At 35.9% G+C, this 21,242-nt stretch overlaps 1 protein-coding gene across 2 annotated transcripts in view; it reads left to right on the top strand.

Moving 5' to 3' along the window:
- SLC51B (solute carrier family 51 subunit beta) overlaps positions 1-21,242 on the top strand; it is a 186,040-nt gene that overhangs the window by 133,152 nt on the left and 31,646 nt on the right. The window lies entirely within an intron of this gene.

The following is a 21,242-nucleotide window of genomic DNA, read 5'->3' as shown; positions in this document are numbered from 1 at the left end:
TTTAAATATGCATATATATCTATATCCTTATCTATAGCAGTATTTATATCTGTATATCTATATCCTATTGAATGCTTGTTCATCACAATGAAATGGTGGCATGCAGTATTATAGACACACATGTTACTCGGCAAAAAAGCATCGAAAAGACCAAGGTAGCAAAATATTGAGTGCAATTAAATATTGTGAAAGTATATAACAGTATTAATCTAAGACAGTACAAGGTTAAATTTTTGAAAGTAATCAAATCAAATGTCAGTACAAGGTACAATATTAAAAAAGCTAGTAGGACTATGTATCACATAAGCTGAAAGAAAACTATAGTTAAAAGACAAGGAATTTCAGATCGTGGGATTGAGTTTAAACATGACCTTGTTTACTGGCATGGCTAAAACTTAGGAGAAATAATATAATGGCAATATTAATGTGAGAGTGATGTGAGGAGGTAATTGTTAGTTTGCTATTCACCAAAGAGCAAGTTTCACTGTAATCTGCAAGTTAAAGAAGCTAATGGATAAACAGACCTTTCAACACAAGTGAGACAGTAGAATCTCTTAAAAGACAATGATGTGGTTTGCTGCTGAAATAATAAGCAAATCTGCAGATGTTTAGCCTTACCTGATGAGACACAGGTAAGAATTAGTTGGACACATTCCAGCCTTAAACTATATATATATATATATATATATATATATATATATATATATATATATATGTGGCTTTCACCACCCCTTAGGATGAGAATACTATACCCATTAGTTTGCTGTGCCTCTGTCCAGCAGTGATACAGATATATATATATATATATATATATATATATATATATATATATATATATATATATATATATAATAAACTTTAGGCTGCATTAGAATTCTATCAGTGGTCCATTCTATGCAGAAGGGAAATAGCAAATATAGTTCCAAGCAACTATTCAGGTAGTTGAATTAAGAAGCAACCTGAGTGATGGATATTTAAGGGGGTATTTTACTGGCAAGCCTACAAGACGCTTTTGACAGTGCTGAGAAGGTATTGCAGGTGCATGCAGCAGGGTTGTTTTCATAGAATCATTCATATATCTTAAGAAGGTTAGCTTGTTGCAAGTTCTGAATGTTTTCCTTAACAGTACCCAGAACTTAACATGACAAGATCAACAAAAGAAGAGATTTCATTCAAATATGGAAATGCTGTTGTAAATTCTACAGTAAGTAAAAAAAGAAAAGCAGTCCAAAGATTAACCTTAAGGAAATATAGCCTTGCCAATCTTTAACCATGCTCTTTGTAAATGGATCACCATAGCTCTTTCAGCTAGATATTATCTTAACCAGTTAGAAAGTCCTGCTCCAAACGTTTTTCCAGAAGAACAAAAGTAGGATGTGAACATCTGAAGCATTTTTTAAGTGAGACTGACTGCCCCATTAAGGCATGCCTCTGTAATGACTAAGCAGGGCAGTCATTTGTAAAATATCTTAAGACTATGAAATCATTCCACATTTTATGATGTCTTTGGATTTTGAGAATAAAGAAGTTTCTCCAATGACATAGATCATGCTGGTAAATTAGAAGGTAGTCATAACTCAGAAGGGGATTTCAGGCAGGAATCTTAAGGAGAACAAGCATGACTGTATACTTCAAAAGAGAAAAAAACAGTTCCCATGATTAGCAACAAATGGAAGCTGTTTGCTAAGGGCTTGAAAATTAAGCTGGTTGACATCTTAAGGTAAGAGGGATGTAAATACTCATTCAGTCCACTGTCTTTGCCAAGTAAGAAGAGAATACATTTCTTGATATATTAGTAACATTGTATAAATGAAATAGAGGAATATACTGATCAACACCAGATGGGCAACATAGTGGACTTTAGATTAGAAATGTTATAAGAGGAAATAGGATATCAAAAAAATTACAAAGCTATTGGCAAACACCAGTGTCAAAGGAGCTAGGTAGTCTGGGAGGAGGAAAGTGTACATAATTAAAACACTAGGCACAGTTTCCTTATAGAACTGCTTGGGTTGGACAATGGACCTTAGGCATCACTGCCTGAAATCCCGGGTTTCACCAAGGCAAATATTAGTTCTACAATCTTTTCTTATTGCCTGAAAATCAGTTTAAACTCATGTTTTTCTATTGCCTTCTGATAAGTTTTATTTCCTGTATATTTGCTCATAGTTCCTTCGAAAACCAGAGGCAGCTATTACCACTATACTGCTAATAGTTATAGGAGAAATATTAGATTGTATGTTGAAAAGGTAAGTATTAGTAAACCAGTTAAAAGCTTGAGTAAGATAAAGGCAAGATAACCAAGGTGGTGAGATCGTCGGGGAAGGAACACTTGATAACTGTAACTCCTTAAACTGAGAGATGTGACTTCCTGTGGAAACAAAAAACAAACAGACAGATGTTTGAGTTTCTTAACTCATTCCCTGCTCTGGAGTTCTTTTGAGTTTGTACTATAACTCTCAGTGGGCATGGCCTAAGCCTTTTAAAACATAAAGTTATTACCTCACAGTCCAAACAAATATTCATATCTCTAGAACCATAACTGTTACTTGAAAATTGTAAATGGTAGACTGTTCAGCACAAAGTGAGCTTTGTAATAACTACAGTCATTCAAATCTAGGTCTTAAAAGGGAGTTTATAACACACAATTACCACAGTAAATATGAATTTTGCAATATTTTATAAACAAGATATCTCAGTAGCTATTCAAGCAACACACATACTGCTAACGGCAGTTTATTCAAACAGCAATGAGCTTTCATATGAAGCTAAGAAGTTGTGTCAGTATTTATAGAATTATGAACATTGTTATAAAATAAGTAAATATTATACACATAATATTCAGTATCTCTTTATCCACACTAGACAGGGATTGAATGTCAATACATTTGTGTTTGCCATTGTGTAAGCTTTAAGATGAAATCTTCTAATACCATGTGTGTAGCATGGTTTTGGAATTATTAATGCAAATATGAAAAAGTAATATTTGATTCTTAGAGGCATTGGTAGGATGTAACTGCAGAAATGCATGTAGATGTCACTATATTTTAAATGACCACCAGAACATCAAAGGCCAATGATCAGAACATCAAAGGCCAATGATCATTTACTACATTAACTCACTGACTAAATTCTGTATCAGTCTGGAAAGCAAGATAAGACCCATTTGATGAGTGTAGGATTTCTAGAGATATGAACTGGAGTAAAGAAGTTAGAGACAGGCTGTGTTAGAGCAGGTTCTATTCTCCTTGGGGATCACCGACTGTGTATGATGGGTAATGATTATGTGTTAGCTGGGAACAGAAGCATTTTCTTTGAAATAAACAATTACCTTTCTGGAAATTAGATATTTTTATATATCTATCGATCTGTTTGATTGACTTGGTTAGTTTTGAGACAAACACATGTTTTAAAAGAGAGAACAGAAAAGTAAAATCTGTACAGCACAAACTTAAGGATAGTTTATGCTACCTAAATGTTCTAAATATTAAGCCATTGAGAGGTGGAAGGAAACCATTTTTTCTATTCGCGTTTTGCCCCCATGTCTGTTAACCATAAAGACTTCCTCCAGCTGGACTTGAGCTCCATGGATGGGGTCTCATTTCTGAGTCCCTTGCTGACTTTCTACAACAAAGAATTTCCATGGCAAGATTTAATGAACTCTCTACCCCTATGATGAGCAAGCCATCAAGGTCACATGCTCCCATCCTTCCCCTTTCGACTTTTCCAATGCCCAGGGAACTAATGTCTAGCGCAAGAGCAAGAGCCATCCAGATGGTCCATCATCCAGGCAAATGTATCAGTGCATACTCCTTTGTACCTATGATGAAGACTCCAACACACCTGAACTGCTGGCAGAACAATGACCCAAGTCCATCCCTTGTGTTGCTGACACTTCTCTGAGAAACTGTAAAACTGCACAGTCCATTTCTGTCCCAATACCCCTAGATGTGCATGAGCATCCTCTCCATCTCTGCTCCAGCAGATGCCCAAGCTGCTAACTTAATGCAGGTCACATAGGTAATTTCAGTGCTTTATCCTTCTGTGCCAGTGAGACTGGCTTATGTAAATAATACATTGAGTACACTCATAAAAAAGAACTTTATATTATTATGAATATTATATTTAGCAATCCTCATACATAGGGTTAGTGAAGGGTATATAGAGGCATCTAGTGGTCACTGAACATTATTCCAGGCACCGCTTTCATAGATATGACATATTCATTTAAAAAAGTTTGTATTAGATATTTATATGCTGTACACTTTATATAAATTTGTATAAAATATTTAACATATTGTGCATAGAGAAATTACTATTTTGAGAAATAATTATAAATTTAGTGTCTAGTTAGATTTTAGAGTGGAAGTGGTAATTGAATGTGACATTAAATCCAATAACTTGCTGTGTCAGTGGCCTAACAAGTAATACACTTACCTTTGGTACAGAAGGCTGTGGGTTCTATTCACACTCCAGGTAGATGGATTGCTCTCACTGTATTATAGGGGAGGGGTGCTGCACTCCTGTGTGTGTATCATCTTTCACATTAGACATTAAACTGAGGTCCCAGCTTCTTGAGTTGGTGGTAGCTCAGGTAGATGTAAAAAATCCAGTGGCACCTATTAAAAAGAGTATGGATCCTTATTAAAATTCACAATATATACATTCTATATACACATTTTACAATCATTTACAATTGACTTACATAGTTTATATTTTTTAAACTTTCAATTCCCTCCACTCTTTTTCCACAACCAAAATCTTATTTTCTTCAGCATTTCTGACAATACCCATTTCCCATTAAATTTGATCTCATTCAATCATTCCAGACAATCTGCATTATACAAAACCATTGTTAATCTAATCTATTTAAATAATTTTGTTTCATATTTTCATAATATCCTTATTCTATCATATCCATATTTATAAATGTAACACATTTCAATCATTTTAAACATTCTTTACCACATATTTCACCTCACAACTGATTTATTGTTTTATATTAAAAAAACATGTTCAGACATCTTTAATTCTCCACAATATATACAGACTCTATCTTTTATTTCAATATGGCATATTTGTCTTTACTGGAAGCTTACTTATAGACAATCTACACAAAAAAAATCTATACATTCCACATATTTTTTCACATCTTTTCATTCTTGATTTTACAGCTTTTATTTTTTTTTCTCCCAAGTGTTTCCAAGGGTAAATATAATAAAAAATTGTTATGTTTGTCACCATTTTTCCTATTATTTTTTATATTATTTAAATTAATCTTCCATAATAATATTTTCTCTTGATATATTTTCATTTTTGTGCAAGCAATTCCTTTACTTCTTTTTAAAAATAAGCTTTTCCCATATTGATTTATATTTTCTTCTACTACCTTATCGATAAGTTTCCATTTTCCTTTTTTCCTGTTAATATTTTATATAAATTCAAAAAAAAGCTATATATACAATTGGATTCATCAAACCCAAACCTCCTTCCTTTTTCATAATATAAAGGATTCCTCTCTTGATAGGATTTAATCTAGATTCCCATATAAATGTGAATAACACATTCAATAATTATTTTCTATATGCCAATGGTATCATAAATACACTAGCTAGATGTGCAATCTTACCTAATATTAATGAATTAATTAAACATGCTTTTTTGTTATAAGTAAATTTAAATGTTCTCCAAAATATGCAAATATTCCTTATCTTATGTTTCATATCCTTCCAATGGTTACTCTCTGTTGCTCATTTCCAAATTTTATTTCCAGAATTTCTATTTCTTCTTTGTTAAACTGAATACCTTCTATTTTTCCTGAGAATCCCAGTACTTTACTTTTCAAAGTGCTTTAATAGCTATACTCATCCATTGTCTTTATTTTTTGCACTACTACTAGATTGTCCACATAAGAAAACATTACAGGAATCTGTATTCCCTCTGGCATGCAATATTTAGCTTCCTCCAATACTGACCATATTTTGTTAATGACCATATTCATAATTCATGCAAATAGAATACTACTTGCTGGACATCCTTATTTAATGCCACTTTTTATTTCATTTGTCTCATTTAACTAGCCATTAACCATTAATTTTAATTTATTTTTGTTATATACAAATTTCAAAATGTTAATTATTTTGTGACTTATATTATTTTCTTTCAGGATTTCCTATAATGCTTCATGCTGTAGCTTATCAAATGCTTTACTTACAATCCCTACAAATATTTTCAAGTCTGTTTTTCTAGTTATTAAATCATCTGTCAATTCTCTTATTATCATTAAAAGTTCTTGACTTCCTTTTTCTTTTATTCTAAAAATTGTTTAATTCAGTAACTTGTTACCCTTACTTACTATTATTTTTTCTACAATTTTCATAAAAAAATTATAATCAACATTGTTTAACACTAGTGGTCTCCAGTTCTGTATTTTTGTTTTTCCTCCCTTTTTCCATATAAATGTCATTGCACCTATACATATTTTTTTCATTATTTACCCCTTTTTCAAATCATTCATTCAACACCTCTTAAAATATTTTTGCCATTCTTGCATATCCTTATACATTAGATATTAAAGTCCATCTAATCCTGTAGCTGCTTCTACATTTACTGTCCTCAACACATTTTTTAATTCTATCATTGTAATCTTTTCTTTCATTCTCTTATTATCTTCTTCAATTAATTTTTAAGTCCAGTTATTGCTTCCTTATAGTTTCACATATGGAAGCAGTTTTCAAAATATGTCTTTTTATTGTCTACATTATTTCTTTTTGTGTGTTAACTATAGATCTTTCATTGTTCATTAACGGTCTTATTACTCTTACCTTTTCTTTAACCATTTTGCTTAAGTGTGTTGCTACTTCTTTTCTTCCTTGTATAAAATGATGAGGTATCCACTCATGCTATGTTATGTGAATAATAAATCCCATGATGTCTTCCTGTATATTTGCATATTCCCCCTCCTTTCCTCTTTCTTTCCACGTTTATTGTTTGATTATTTTAAATTATGTAACTGTGTTTTATACATATGGGCCTCTACTGAAAATGGAAATATATCCAGTTAGACTAGCCCGGTTAACAAATGTAAAATAAAATAAATAAAATAAAATAAAATATCTTTGTTTGAATAACATTTTTTTAATTTTCTCTTGGTTCATTGCATATAGCTTTCTTTCCATTTCTAGAAACTTTTCTTTATTATCTATTATGTTTTTAGTGACTTGGTTACTTATTTCTTTATATTTGCAACTATCTTGTCTTCTTTTTGTCCTTTGCTATCCCAATACCTCTTTTCTATATTTTCCTTTTAGACTAATCAACCAACTTGTCCAGTCTTTATAAAATCTTCTCATGTCTATATGATCCAACCATAGTTAATATATTATTTCCTTTACATACTCATTTAAATCTGATTAATTAATTATTTTTATCCCCCTACCTATTTTTATATAGTCTATTTTTTTCTTGAATCTCTATCCAAATTGCTACATGGTCTGAAAAACCTGTACATTTAACTCCTTAGTGTAACATCCTTAGGCTCTCTGACACTATAAAGTAATCAGTTTCAGTTCTCAAATTGCTGTTTTTGCACATACAATGTTTATTTTTCCATAGGTACATTTTACCAGTTTTGAACATCTCTGAAATGACCTTTGCATCTGCCCCTTCTTTTCTCCTATGTCTTAAATTACAATTAAAGTCTCACACTGATATTACTTGCATATTCATAATAACATAATCAAGTATTTTCCTAAATATATTCTGTCTCTGTTTCTGTAAAGTGCATTCATAAAGTGTAATCACCCTATATATTTGGTTCTTCCTTCTTATGTCTAATATCAATCTTCTTTCTAATACTACTAACGGGTAGTCCAGAATTTCTATACATTCTTTACATAAAATTGCTATGCCTGAACATTTTTCTTCCCCTATGTTCCATATAACCTTACCTTCCCATAACCCATTTACTTATATTCTTTCTTCCTCTGTTGTTATTCTTATGTCTGTTAATATTATGATTTCCATATCTGACAATCTACACCATTCAAACACTCCTAAGCTCCATTGAATATTCCTTATGTTATTCACACTTATGGCTAGGATTCTCACTTTGTGGAAAAGTTTTTATTGCATTTTTTCCTTTTATTTATATATTTTTTTCCTACTTTCCCTTGTTTTTTTATATTTGAGCTTTCTTTCACTCTCTTCCCTTCCCAATAGATTGTTTTTTACTTTTAACTCTTATCTATTTATCTTCCCCTTCATCACTTGAATTACTTAATTCTTCTTTTAACTCTCCTTCTTTTTCTTCTTTTTTCCTCTCATTTATTCTTTTATTTCCATTCTTATATCTTCCTCATTTCTATTTTATTTCTGTGTCTCTTCTATATTATCTACTAAAACAATCTCTCTTTCTTATGGGTTCATAGGTAGGCACTAGGCTATCTGCCCAAAGGCACTTATAAGCCTAGCCAGAATGTGTTGGTTTTCACTGCGCCCTTAGATTAGTTCCATGTGCCTCTGTCCAGCAGAGCCACTGAAGTGATCCCCGAGGTAAACTTTCTGTTTTCCATCCACTTGTCAAGATTTCTTTTGAAGAGTGTTCATAGGTTCATAGGTTCATAGGTTCATACTAGGCTATCTGCCCTAGGGCATTTATCAGCCTAGCCAGAATGTGTTTGGCTTTCGCCACCCATTTTAAATTTATTTTGCTATGTCCTTTTTCGAGGTTAGTATACTGTGCCTCTGTCTAACAGTGACACAGAAGTGATACCCGGGTTAAACCTACGATCTCCCATCCACTCATCAAGATTCCTCTTGAAGAGAGTCAATGAGGGACTCTGCCTAACCTGGACTGGGATTTTATTCCAGAGTGAAGGGAGCCTCTGGGTTATGAATCTGTCCCTCCAGCATGTCCTATTTATTTCAGTGCTGAGGTTCAAGTCTCTCAAGCGCGTAGCTCGATGGGATTTGGATTTTCTGAGGTGCAGCATGTCCATTAATTATGTGTTAGTGAAGAGATCTGCCTAATGTAGATTGGGATCTTGTTCCAAAGCATGGGAAGTCTCTGGGACAGGAATCTATCCCTCCAGCACATCCCATTTATTGTTGTGGTGAGGTTTAGATCCCTAGAGCATGTGGTTCGCGGGGACAAGGTTTTCTTTAGGTGGACCATGTCCATCAATTCTGGGTTGGACATGGCCTTGTATGTCAGGCAGAGATCACCTCTGAGTAGGCGGTATGCAACCGAGTACAGCTGTAATTTCTTCAGTCAAGCTGCATAGGGCATCTGTTTGAGGCCAGTGATCCTCTTGGTGAGGTACTTCTGTGGTCTTTCCAGCTGTTGCAGGTATCTTGTAAGGTACATCCCAAATGGGGCATTGTACTCTATGATGGGTCTGATGAGTGATGAGTAGAGGGGCACAATGACCTCTTTTGATCTAGATGCAAACCCTTTTGTGATTAGGTGGGCCACGTAGAAGGATTTTCTAACTACTTTGGCAATGTGATTATCAAAGGTGAGATTACTATCTACTTGGGTCCCCAGATCCCTTATTACGTCTTCTTGGTTTACCGTTGCTTCCTGTGAATGATTCTTTTTAACATCACAGTCTATCCATGAATGCCCTATTTTTTTATTCATTATACATTTTACTCACATTTTTTTGCTTCATGACCAACATTGCCACAAATTAAACATTTCTTTTTGTCACAATTATTAATTAGATGTTATTTTTACCACAACAAAAAATGTCTTTGGTTGACCCCAGGTTTTTAACCAATCCCTTATTCCCCTCCACATTAATTATACTAGGAAAATGTATTATTTTGTCATTTTGCATTTTCAGTATAACATCATTTTCCCATTCCCAGTCCATAAACCTCTATTGTCATAAATCTTGGTAATGCCCATACATATCAACACACAGTTTTAAATAGTGTTTTAAATTGTCTCTTTCAACTTCAGTATGAAATTATATAAATCCTCTTTTTTAGCTTCTCCATTTAATGCTTGCACAACATATAAGTTCCAAGGATTTTCATTCTTTCTTTTTTCTTATTGTTCCAAGAATTTTTCCATATACTCTACCTCCTCAAAAAAAGTCACACAAAGTATCTTTATTAATACAAATACACGCTTTACCTCTCTGGGTTCAATACCCAGTGGTGAAATGATGCTGTCCCATATTTCATACCTGTCCAGTTCCTTTTCTGTTTTGCTTTTACTTATTCTTACTCAATGTTTTCTTCTTACTTCTGTTTACTTCTCTTCTCATCTTTCACATTCTCTTACCATTTATGCATATGGTTTCTTTACTTCCTTCCTTATTTCTTGATCTTGTTCTTCTTGTATTCTGTCCATTATTTCACCCCTCAACACTGCCTTTTCATTCTCTAATTCACTCTGCTCAGTTAGTTCTTTCAAATAAACATCCCACAATCCCCCTGACTGGAGTGTTATAAAAACACACTCAGGTGTTGTAGTATTTGTTGCAAATAAATTTTGTTGAAATAACTCCCTCATTTCCATAATTCCTACTACAGTTCCTTCTTTTTGCCTTTTGGCCAACTCTCCTTCTCTTTCTTTACTCCCTTCTCTGTTCTGTTCACTCCACTTAACCTTCAACTCATCAGCTTTCTGCTTCTCCGAGCCACTGTCACTGTCAGACTGGAAGTCAGGAAGTGTAACAGTGAATTATACAGAAAGAGTAGGGGAAGTTCCCTGATGCCTTGACCACATTTTCCCTAGTCAAATGAATACCACCTAGATTGTTCCCTGAAAAAGAATCCACTATAGTGGGACTAACCCAGTTAACAAAGAATAAATAAAAAAATAAAACAGTTGAGATTTTAATTGAATGTGATATAAAAAGCAATACTTGATCTTTTTTTAGTTATGTCTTAATGAAGACTATATTAAAGGTAGTCAGGGATTTTACTTTTGTTATTAAAGCATATTGAGTGTAGTTGGGGCTATTTTGATATGCTTATTCTAAGCAGTAAGAAGGCTAAGGCATGTAATTTTGATTTTAGATTCTCTTTCTGCATCTACTTCTTCATATCTTAATCCCCCACACTCATATCATGCAGTGTATCTCAGTTCTGAAATATTGTTGCATCTTTGCTGTCATTTAATGGGGTTGCCCTTTAGATCTTCCTTTACAACATTGTAACTCAATTATCACTTACTATTTTGTTTCTCCTGCTGGTAATTCCAACTCATTTTCTGGCATTATCTTCAAGCAAAAGTAACAACATGTTGTTTTTGCTTTTTTCTAATCTTGTTTTTGGACATCAGTAGAACTCTGACCATCAGATATAGCCCATGACCCCTCCTCTCTCTATGGCCCATTCATGGAGCACTACATTCTGCCAAACTCAATATATTACTATTGCTATTGGAACTGTGTGCCATTCTATAGCCCCAGAGATGTGATGGAATTAAAAATATCTGTTACTGCACACAACTGGGCAACTCCCTAACATGTATTTTTTTCAGAGACATGAAATCACAAGTGGAAACTAGGCAGGCTTTAAACAGCAAAGTACATTCAATTTTAAAAAGCTGCCCAGATCTGTTAAAGGTCACAACATCAGAAAAATATTCAGAAAGAGAATTTTTTTACACTTATTTCTAATTTCCATCTTCTAGTAAAGAAGCACATTTTGATCAATATCAGTGTCATGTATTTATTTTACCCACTTCCAGTACCAGCTCAAATATCACACTGATATAAATGGGGGAAGGGATTTAATTTTGCTAACATGTATACCATTGCACTTTGTTTTACAGCTAAATAAACATTCATACCTGATAACAGGTATATTAGTCAGAAAGTTTGGGATGAAACTATCATTCTGTTTATTTTTGGTTTTGTTTGGAGCTCTTGCCTGTGTGCTTAATAAAGGATTTTCAACTGGAAACAACTGTTTACCCTTCCCGGATTACTTCTGCATACCTAATAGAGTTAATAATGCTATAGAATATGAATAATATTTCAAAATAAGTTTTTATTTTTTGATTTAGGACATTTATAAGTTCACTATTTCTACTGCCATGTTCTGATGTTTTTGCTTTTTAATATTTAGTGATTAATTAGACATACAAAACATTTTCTATGGAACCGGACCTGCCCTGCTTTTTCCCTAACAGGTGAACTCCATCCACTTTCTAATTCCTATCCTTTTTTCTTTTTTGTTTTTTCTCTTATCTAGATATACCTGGACCATACCTTCTAAGAAACATTATATATTTCTACATCCCTAACAGCTCCTATCCTACTGTACAATTTTTCTAAAACATAGGTTTGTTTCTAATTTCTAATCCTCTGCCTTATACTCACATTTTACCTCAGTCCTACCTGATATATGTGTGTGCGTGTGTGTGTGTGTGTGTGTGTGTGTGTGTGTGTGTGTGTGTGTGTGTGTGTGTGTGTGTGTATATATATATATATATATATTCAAGAAAAGCAGAAGACAAGTGATGCTGGTAAGCTGTACTTCCAAAAAAACAGTCCAATAACATAAAAACAAAGGAAGCAACAGGCCACGGCTATATATAAATTAAAACAATTTAATCCACAACAGATAACAAAAGTTGAGCACTTTTGTGGACCAAGCCACTCCATCAGACAATGAAATGAAACAAAAAATTCCTTTATATACTAATGATTAAAACCCCACCTTCATTTTAAAGTCACACATCATTTTATATTCAAATACACCATATAAAACAACTCATTTAAAAATTAAGTAACAAAACCATGTATAAACCATAATGCAACATAACACATTCAAATGTTATACATTAAAATGTCACTTTAACAGGTCTCTCCCTAAGAGAATGGGCTTAATATTCATTTTGTCATTGAGGCCCTTCCCCATACTAGCCCTGAGTCTCACAATCCATTCAAGTTCTTTCGTCTCAACTTTTAATTTCACCCCCCCCCGAGGTTGTCCACGACTCTATCAATCTCCATAAAGGTAAACCTATGTGTATCCCCATGGGTTCCTACACGCCTGGCTAAGACATTTGTCTTTGCCTACCTCCCTATATCATAGAGGTGCTCCTGCATGTGGTCCATTAATCTCCTGGTTGTCATCTCTACATAGAATGATGCACAGACCACACAATGAGCCAAATACACAATATTTGTACTATTGCAGTTCGCAGATAGTTTAAACTTAAAACTTCTATCCATGTCAGGGTGTTTAAACTCTCCACTAGAGTCTACATACATACAAAAATTGCAGACTTTACAGGGTATAGTACCACCTTCACCCCCAGTGGCACAAACCTGTGCCACCCCTTGTTGTAACCTGGGTCCACATAAAATCCTTTTCAGATTCTTTTTGTTTTTAAAAATGAACCTTGGAGTATCACCCACTAATTCTTTAATCGCATCATCAGCACACAGGATATTCCAATTTCTATGGAAGATGTCTTGTAAAACCTTAATATTGCTAAAATAAGTTACTGACATTCTCATAGGTCCACTTGTGCTCGCTAATATTCGTGATTGGCCATTCACCATCAGACAAGTAGGGCCTCCTCGCAGTGTTCCTACACTCCACTATTCCTCTTAGGGTATCCTGAAGCTCATTACTGGCATAACCCCTCTGCAAAAATCTCATTCTCAAATCACCCAATTCTCCGTCAAATTTAACTTGATTTGCTGTCAACCTTGATGTTCTCAACCCTTGTCCCCTCACAATATTCTTGTAAATGTGCTGGAGATGCATACTCGTTCTATGCAAGTAAATACTTTTATGACATTCCTTTCTATGTATCTCTGTCTCGAACTGTCCACCAACCCTTTGTATAACCTTAACATCCAAAAAATCGATTGTGTTGAAAGAGTTCTTAATGGTGAACCTCAAAAAGCTGGTACATCCATTCAGATATGAAAAAAGGGGGCAAAAGTGGATTCATCCCCCTCCCATAAAATAAAGAGGTCATCTACAAACCTCCTGTAAAACTTCAAGCACTTACCATATTCTCCCATCAGATGTTCCTTCTCCCAGTGGGCCATAACAATGTTGGCGTAGCCATTGGCACAGGAAGTGCCCGTGGCTATGCCATCTAATTGCTTGTATAGGGTACCTTCAAACAAAAACAAATTATTTTCTAGAATGAGCTCCATAAGGAGAGACAAAAGATCAACACATTGTCCATTATATAACCCATCTTCCAATAGGTACTCCCTAAAGTATTCAACCCCCACCTGATTGGGGGTAACTGTAAACAGGGATTGTACATCCATTGTAATAAGCATCAACCTGTCAGCATTCACATGCGTACTAATAAACGAATACAGATCCCTCAAGAAATGTTCTGTATCCAATAAAATAGTAGGATTCCTCCTCAATACAGGTTTCAGATGTCGCTCAACATATATTGATATAGTTTCCGTGGACCAACCCCTCCCCGACACAATAGGTCTCATTGGTGGTTCCAGGGGTTTTTATGAATTTTTGGGAGGCCCTATATTATAGGTATCACAGGATGCTTAACAATAAAATAAGTAAACAAATCAATACTAATAACATTACATTGTAAACATTCAAACACAGCATTGTATATAGAATCATTACACCTCTGTACCTGTTGAAAGTCCACTTTGAGATAAAACTTTGTATCATTCAGCATGGTAAGCATGGAGTCCCTATAATAGGAATAGTCCATCACCACCAGTGATCCACCTTTATCCGCCGGTATCGTGGAAATAGAAGTGTCATTGCACAGGCACTCTAGAGCTATTCTTTCTTCTTTACTTAAATTGTTAAATATTTACCACTAACATCACAATCATACAAATTGTAAATTTCTCTGATACACACGCTCTGAAAAGCATCAAGAACTGCACTGTTGGTGGGAATAAATCCACTTGGTTTCTTGAAAGCATTCACACCAGTCTGATCATTAACAGCACTGCCAAACTGCATTTTCAGCACTACATTCCGTGTGAAGGCTTTCAATTCCAAAATGTTATCAGTCACTGTCATTTTATTAGCTGGTATAAAGGACATACCTTTACTCAGTAGCTTGTCTTCAATTTCTGTGAGCACCTTCCATGAAATATTCCATACTAAAGTTTGCCCCCTTGTTGCCACATCTTCTTGATGGTCATCGGTTGCTGCTCTTCCTCCTGAGATGCCTTCCGTTTCATTCGACCTCTGCTTTGCAAACGATCATGAGAAGGGGCTTGTCGTATGGGATATGGTGTAGTCAAGACAGTAACTGTCGTATCCTGTGAGGGCCCAGTGGTACACAGATGCATAATCACATCACTGTATTTACTGCATGCTCCACTAGAAGTCAGGGGTATATCAGTCCCACTGTCATGATGGACCTCGGGATGCCCATCATCAGGACAAGACACAACAGGAGGAATGTGTGTGCCTACTCCTTCCTCTGCAATAGCCACACTCCTTGCAGTATTACTAGTTGTGTCATGTGCAAGCGTCGTGCCTGCGTCAGACATTAAATCCACCGGTTCCACCTCCCTGAGTACTGCTATATCATCTCCTTCACTCGTCTGAACCACTTCTCGATGCGGCGCTGTAATTGGGCACTGATAGTTCCTGGTGGTAGAATTTTGACCAGTCTGCTATCTATGCCAAGCAAACACCCACCCATTCACAAAATCCTCCTTGTCCCTCAATATTTTCTTTTTCTTATAAGCAAGCAATTTCCGCTCATACACGCTTACAGTCTCAATTAAGTTATCAAGTTTAATGTCAACCACAGATCTTGGGAACCTCTCAAATAGTTCCTCTTGCATTTTATATACATTGTCAGAGAGGTGAGCTTCTTCAGGCTTAAAATAGTCAATTAACAGCTGCATGTATTTGTGGCTTGTTTCTATGTTAATGCATTGCCATCTTGCCAGCAAATCTGGATACAAAGTACTATATGTGGGCATATATAATACCCGCAAACCACGAGGGACAATATTTAATTGCAGGCATGCTTTAAAGTAAAGTCTTTGTGACTGCAGGCATTTAAATTTATGCAAGTCATTGTCCAATTTGAAACACACTTTCTTTAAAGCCATTGAATCATACTCACTGTTGGTATCAGGCAGCAATGTTACTAGTCATTTCTTGGTTAAGCAGAGGGTTCTCCTTAATCTCAACGAATCTCCTTAAGTGTCCCACATCTAGAGCATTTCCTCCCTTGGAAATGGTAGCCTGTTCAGGCCCTTCCACTTGTAAATTACCTTCTACCTTCTGTGAATGGGTGGGTGTTTGCTTGGCCTAGAGAGTGGACTGGTCAAAATTCTACCACCAGGAACTATCAGCACCCAATTACAGTGTCACATTGAGAAGTGGTTCAGACGAGTGAAGGAGATGATATAGCAGTACTCAGGGAGGTGAAACCGGTGGATTTAATGTCCGACGTGGGCACGACGCTCGCACAAGACACAACTAGTAATGCTGCCAGGATTGGGGCCATTGCACGGGAAGGAGTAGGCACACACATTCCTCCTGTTGTGTCTTGTCCCGATGATGGGCATCCCGAGGTCCGTCATGACAGTGGGACTGATATACCCTCGACTTCTAGTGGAGCACGCAGTAAATACAATGATGTGATTATGCGTCCATGTACCACTGGGCCCTCACAGATATGACAGTTACTGTCTTGACTACACCATATCCCATACAACAAGCCCCTTTTCGCGATCATTTGCAAAGCAGAGGTCGAATGAAATGGAAGGCATCTCAGGAGGAAGAGCAGCAACTGATGACCATCAAGAAGATGTGGCAACAAGGGGGCAAACTTTAGTATGGAATGTTTCATGGAAGGTGCTCACAGAAATTGAAGACAAGCTACTGAGTAAAGGTATGTCCTTTATACCGGCTAATAAAATGAAAGTGACTGATAACATTTTGGAACTGAAAGCCTTTACATGGAATGTAGTGCTGAAAATGCAGTTTGGCAGTGCTGTTAATGATCAGACTGGTGTGAATGCTTTCAAGAAACCAAGTGGATTTATTCTCACCAACAGTGCAGTTCTTGATGCTTTTGAGAGGGTGTGTATCAGAGAAATTTACAATTTGTATGATTGTGATGTTAGTGGTAAATATTTTAACAATTTAAGTAAAGAAGAAAGAATAGCTCTAGAGTGCCTGCGCAATGACACTTCTATTTCCATGAGACCAGCGGATAAAGGTGGATCGCTGGTGGTGATGGACTATTCCTATTATAGGGACTCCATGCTTACCATGCTGAATGATACAAAGTTTTAGCTCAAAGTGGACTTTCAACAAGTACAGAGGTGCAATAATTCTATATACAATGCTGTATTTGAATGTTTACAATGTAATGTTATTAGTATTGATTTGTTTAATTATTTTATTAAGTATCCTGTGATACCTATAATACAGGGCCTCCCCAAAATTCATAAACCCCCCCTGGAACCACCAGTGAGACCTATTGTGTCAGTGAGGGGTTGGTCCACGGAAACTCTATCAATATATGTTGAGCAACATCTGAAACCTGTATTGAGGAGGAATCCTACTATTTTATTGGATACAGAACATTTCTTGAGGGATCTGTATTCATTTATTAGTACGCATGTGAATGCTGACAGGTTGATGCTTATTACAATGGATGTACAATCCCTGTTTACTGTTATCCCCAATCAGGTGGGGGTTGAATACTTTAGGGAGTATCTATTGGAAGATGGGTTATATTATGGACGATGTGTTGATGTTTTGTCTCTCCTTATGGAGCTCATTCAAGAAAATAATTTGTTTTTGTTTGAAGGTGCCCTATACAAGCAATTGGATGGCATAGCCATGGGCACTTCCTGTGCCAATGGCTACGCCAACATTGTTATGGCCCACTGGGAGAAGGAACATCTGATGGGAGAATATGGTAAGTGCTTGAAGTTTTACAGGATGTTTGTAGATAACCTCTTTATTTTATGGGAAGGGGATAAATCCACTTTTGCCCCCTTTTTTCATATCTGAATAGATGTACCAGGTTTTTGAGGTTCATCATGAAGAGCTCTTTCAGCACGATCGATTTTTTGGATGTTAAGGTTATACAAAGGGTTGATGGACAGTTCGAGACAGAGATACATAGAAAGGAATGTCATAAAAGTAGCTACTTGCATAGAATGAGTATGCATCCCCAGCACATTTACAAGAATATTCTGAGGGGACAAGGGTTGAGAACATTAAGGCTGACAGCAAATCAAGTTAAATTTGAAGGAGAATTGGGTGATTTGAGAATGAGAATTTGCAGAGGGGTTATTCCGATAATGAGCTTCAGGATACCCTCAGAGGAGTAGTGGAGTGTAGGAACACTGAGGGGAGGCCCTACTTCTCTGATGGTAAATGGCCATCATGAATAGTAGGGAGCACAAGTGGACCTATGAAAATGGCAGTAACTTACTCTAGCAATATTAAGGTTTTACAAGACATCTTCCATAGGAATTGGAATATCCTGTGATCTGATGATCTGATTCAAGAATTAGTGGGTGATACTCCAAAGTTCATTTTTAAAAACAAAAAGAATCTGAAAAAGATTTTATGTGGATCCAGGTTACAACAAGGGGTGGCACAGGTTTGTTCCGCTGGGGGTGAAGGTGGTACTATACCCTGTGAAGTCTGCAATTTTTGTATGTATGTAGACTCTAGTGGAGAGTTTAAACACCCTGACATGGATAAAGTTTTTAAGTTTAAACTATCTGCGAACTGCAATAGTACAAATATTGTGTATTTGGCTCATTGTGTGGTCTGTGCATCATTCCATGTAGGGATGACAACCAGGAGATTAAGGGACCGCATGCGGGAGCACCTCTATGATATAGGGAGGAAGACAGAGACAAATGCCTTAGCCAGGCATGTAGGAACCCATGGGGATACACATATGTTTACCTTTATGGTGATTGATATAGGTGTGGACAACCTCAGGGGGGGAGATGTGAAATTAAAAGTTGTGACGAAAGAACTTGAATGGATTGTGAGACTCGGGGCTAGTATGGAGAAGGGCCTCAATGACAAAATGAATATAAAGCCCATTCTCTTAGGGAGAGACCTGTTAAAGTGACATTTTAATGTATAACATTTTAATGTGTTATGTTGCATTATGGTTTATACATGGTTTTGTTACTTAATTTTTAAATGAGTTGCTTTATATGGTGTATTTGAATATAAAATGACATGTGACTTTAAATGAAGGTGGGGTTTTAATCAATTAGCATGGGATGGTATATAAAGGAATTTTTTGTTTCATTTCATTGTCTGATGAAGTGGCTTGGTCCACAAAAGTGCTCACCTTTTGTTATCTGTTGTGCATTAAATTGTTTTAATTTATATATAGCCGTGGCCTGTTGCTTCCTTTGTTTTTATATATATATATATATATATATATATATATACATATATATATGTGTGTGTGTGTGTGTGTGTGTGTGTGTGTGTGTGTGTATGTATGTATAAAAAAGTGTAACATTTTTCTATTACTCTAGCTACTGCAGCACATTGTTATTATTATTTATATCTATCTTGTTTATACTTTAGTATGTCCTATTGTATTTTATTGTATGTGTTAGATTAGGGACTTTCAGTCTAAAGTAGTTATTATGCATACATTTTAGAAAAGACAGTTAAGCAGAAAGAAAGAATAACCTTGCTGGTCAAGCATGAGAGATAACAGTTCCCAAGGGAAAGCTACAGACTGTTATTTTTCTGTTCTTTTTCTCTTTTCTCTTTTTTAAGTACACTAACTATGCTGAGCCCATGGCTGGCATGTATGTTGGGTTTGTAATTTAGTACACACATACACACTATGCTGAGCCCATGGCTGGGGGGTACTTCAGTACACACTCACAATGCTGAGCCCATGCTGCTGTGTACTTCAGTACACCCACTTTGATGAGGTGGAATATAAGCCTTCCTTGGATGGGCTCATAAATCTGATTCACTGTGATTATGGAACCTACTTCTGGAGCATTCTAGAACAGATCATATCTATAGCAAGATTTAATGAACTCTCAACCCCATTACAGTCAAGCCAGCAATTGGCACTTAATCCCTTTCCTCTCCTGCTGACTCCTTCAGTGCCCAGTTGACTAACTGACTCCTGGTTATATGAGCCACATTCAAAACTTTATCCCTGAATTATTTACAGCCAGTCACAGTGGTTTTATTTTCACCTCTTCTGACTACATGACATACAACCTGTTTGTTGGTAGAACACTTAAACCTACTTTCTTCTTTCCTTCTAAAATGGTCTTAGCTTAGATCTCCAGCTAGAAGCATATGCCTCTTTACCACCTCCCATAACTGTATTCCATATTTTAACCAACATTATAAAATGATCTCACACAAACAGTTTCATTAATTTTAATTAGTTCCTACACAAAATTACCTTTATTGTGCTATTCTATGGAATCCGGATCAACCCAGTGGCTACCCTCACAATGTGCTCCTGTGGCCTCAGATGATCATATATTAATCTTGAATGTCTTAACAAGGATAATAATGTTGACAGTAGGCTTGTCTATCTCTCCTCTCCTTCTAAAATACAATAAATCAGCTAAAGGATGATGGTAAATTAGTCTCTTCTGTACTCCTGTCCTGGACCTATCGAAAGCATTTGATGCAGTCGCTCATACTAAACTACTACTACAAACATTACTCTTCCTTGGTCTCTCCATCTCTACCCTAACATTACTTAAAAACTAGCTCTTAGATAAGACACAATGTGAAACCAGCACACATGCTACTCATCCTACCTTCCCATAAGCATTGGTGCTCTATACAGCTCAAGCCAAAGTCATAGGATTATTTTGATGTTATTATAAACAACTCCCATACTGCAGTGAGGTGAAACTGCCTGCTTCTGTATGTAGAGGATTCCGCTATAATCTCCTCATCTTCAAGCATGCCATCACTATAGACTATTACGCAATTCTACTCTTCCATCAAATCTTTTCTAAACCAATCCAATCTTGTGCTGAGCCAAAACAAAACAAAACGAGACAAAACAAAAATTCTACTTTTCATCCCAAAATAAACTCTCTCCCAAAAGATCTAAGACAAATCATAAATTCAAAATACTTCATAACAGACTTTAGGATCCAGTAATTGGCTTCCAAACTGTGTTTCTGCCGGTCTTCTCCTGGCTAAATGTTGCAACAACTCTGTCCATCTGTCCTGTAGCTGTACTGTCCTTTTGGTCTTCTTGCATAATCTAAGCTTCTGGGCTTTCATCAGAAATTCTT

This window comes from Protopterus annectens, chromosome 7.part1 (genome assembly GCF_019279795.1).
Source record: "Protopterus annectens isolate FY-2018-M chromosome 7.part1, PAN1.0, whole genome shotgun sequence".
Taxonomy (NCBI): domain Eukaryota; kingdom Metazoa; phylum Chordata; order Ceratodontiformes; family Protopteridae; genus Protopterus; species Protopterus annectens.
The sequence above is the reverse complement of the archived record's forward strand: the minus strand, read 5'-3'. Positions and strand labels throughout refer to the sequence as shown.